The 3,067-nt window shown below is 45.5% G+C and overlaps 1 pseudogene; it reads left to right on the forward strand.

Annotated features, from left to right (window-relative positions):
• Positions 1-2,002: 2,002 nt before the first annotated feature.
• Positions 2,003-2,121, forward strand: LOC123771848 (5S ribosomal RNA; annotated as a pseudogene).
• Positions 2,122-3,067: the final 946 nt, after the last annotated feature.

Genomic DNA, 3,067 nt, shown 5'->3' on the forward strand with positions numbered 1-3,067 from the left:
TATAGCACTACTCCACCCCGCATCTACTGTCGTATAGCACTGTACTCACCCACAGCTACTGACGTATAGCACTGTACTCACCCACAGCTACTGACGTATAGCATTGTACTCATCCACAGCTACTGACGTATAGCACTGTACTCATCCACAGCTACTGACGTATAGCACTGTACTCACCCACAGCTACTGTCGTATAGCACTGTACTCATCCACACGTACTGTCGTATAGCACTGTACTCACCCACATCTACTGACGTATAGCACTGTACTCACCCACAGCTACTGACGTATAGCACTGTACTCATCCACATCTACTGTCGTATAGCACTGTACTCACCCACAGCGACTGACGCATAGCACTGTACTCACCTTAACAACATTGGTCGCGAAACGACTATATTGCCTGGTTCCGTGTTGGGCTTAAGGCTCGGTCTATTGACCTCTGGAGGGTTATTAAAATCGACCCCAAAAGCTTACTGGCCATCCAGCAGGTATCCTGTAGGCCTAGACATTATACAGGGGGGGGGGAGGAGGCAAGGGGAGGGCAGATTGGGTCAACATATCCTTGGTTTATGGGTTGTAAATTGACCAGACCACACACTAGAAGGTGAAGGGACAACGACGTTTCGGTCCGTCCTGGACAATTCTCAAGTCGATTGACTTGAGAATTGGGTTGTAAATAATCTTGTTGTTGTTATTACCCCCTCAAGGAAATTAGGAAGACATTGTTGTATGTGTGTTTGTATGTGTGTGTATTGGAAATATTAACAGGTGTAATGGTATTGAATGAATCATACATTTATATGTGTATACGTATTCGTTTGTGTGTGTGTGTGTGTGTGTGTGTGTGTGTGTGTGTGTGTGTGTGTGTGTGTGTGTGTGTGTGTGTGTGTGTTTACCTATCAGTGCTAATCTATGAGTGACTACGGGATAGTGAAGGTCTAGCTCTCTATCCCTCGCCTACTAACCACACTGTACCTGTTGCGTTAAGAGCTTATAACAATTCTGACGTTCAGATCATCCTTTGCCGAGTCTGGCCTTAAAAGTTGTGACTAGAGGTGGCTTCCAAGACGACTTCTTCCAGTGTCTTCCACTAGTTGACCGCCCGGAGTGTATACAAATATTTCTTCGACTCAATGGTGCTTCCGGATTGCTCTTGTGTCCTCTTGTCCTACGTTCTCTCAATTTCAAGAAGCTGTCCTTGTCAATTGTGTCCATTCCCCTCCCCTCAGTATCATGTATGTGGTGATCATACCTCCTCTGGCAATTTTTCTGCTTATGTGGATACCAAGATGGTGCTGCTACCAGCCGGAGGGAAACAAATGAAGGGGTAAAGGGCGACGGGGAGGGGCTAGGGGGAGGGGCTAGTGGAAGGGGCTAGGGGGAGGGGCTAGGGGGAGGGACTAGGGGGAGGGACTAGGGGGAGGGACTAGGGGGAGGAGGGTGTGTGGGCATGGGGGGCATTAGGGAGGCATGGGGGGCATGGGGGGCGGTAGTGTACATCTCAGCCTGTGACAGTATTCACAGCTGGTGTAATTTGTCGCCCCAGACACACGTGGCGGCCCTCGTTAATTAACTTAGACAGCAAGGACGGTCCTCGCTGGATGGGGGATTAATTATGAAAGACTTGGCGAAGATCTTTCAAGAAATGGTATTATTTATTAAGGTTCGAGTTAGCGGTTTCACTTCAGTGTAAACACCGGTAATCAGTGTCAGTAGTAGTAGACAAGTGGAATGCATTAGGCAGTGACGTGGTGGAGGCTGACTCCATACACAGTTTCAAGTGTAGATATGATAGAGCCCAGTAGGCTCAGGAACCTGTACACCTGTTGATTAATGGTTGTGAGGCGGGACCAAAGAGCCAGAGCTCAATCCCCGCAAGCACAATTAGGTAAGTACACACCCACACACACACACACCAACACACACACACACCAACACACACACACACACTAACACACACACACTAACACACACACACCAACACACACACACACACACAGCCAACGGCCATACCACGTTGAGAACACCGCTTCTCGTCCGATCAGCTAAGTTAAGCAAAATTGGGTTTGGTTAATACTTGGATGGGTGACCACCTGGGAACACCAAATGCTGTTGGCAATAATGTTTTAATAGGTGAGTACACACCAACACGTCCCCCCCTCCCTCCTACACCCCCACCCCCCCACACACACACCCCCACTATGGTCCCACGTGAAGCAGGTGGTGGTGTAACCAACTCCCTCACCTCCCCCTCATAAATGGAGTTTCACAATAATTGCATTGGGAGGCTCTCTTCCGCGTCGTGGCCTCGTGTCTGCTCCCCGACAAATCATGGAAAGTGGAACAGTCTTTGTCTCTCTATAAAACAGCTTTGTGACTACCATAATTGCATTGAATAAAGTGAATTAAAAGTGATAGGCAAGGTAATTATTGCACAACGCTAATTCTGATTGGCTATGCGCAGAGACATCAGGGTAATGCGGGGTATAACGTGATGCATGGTCTAGTTGTCTATGGGGTTTGTTTGGGTTTACACAGTGCATAGGTTCGAACTACTATTCATGGCTTGATCATCGGGGAATCGAACGCCGGCCCTGTAAGAATCAAGGTCGTCAGTTCTACCGAACAGTCATCAAGTCTGTTGATGACTATTTAATACGAGGAGAAATGTATTTTGTAAATCTCTCATCAACAGTAAACAAAAGCTTTAATGGATTTTATTTACAAAAAATATAAGTTTATTCGTAATTATACTTGAGATTTATTCTTTCAAACATTTTACCAGGAAGATGATTCTTTCATTCAAACATTTTACCAGGAAGATGATTCTTTCATTCAAACATTTTACCAGGAAGATGATTCTTTCATTCAAACATTTTACCAGGAAGATGATTCTTTCATTCAAACATTTTACCAGGAAGATGATTCTTTCATTCAAACATTTTACCAGGAAGATGATTCTTTCATTCAAACATTTTACCAGGAAGATGATTCTTTCATTCAAACATTTTACCAGGAAGATGATTCTTTCATTCAAACATTTTACCAGGAAGATGATTCTTTC

This window comes from Procambarus clarkii, chromosome 75 (genome assembly GCF_040958095.1).
Source record: "Procambarus clarkii isolate CNS0578487 chromosome 75, FALCON_Pclarkii_2.0, whole genome shotgun sequence".
Lineage (NCBI taxonomy): Eukaryota > Metazoa > Arthropoda > Malacostraca > Decapoda > Cambaridae > Procambarus > Procambarus clarkii.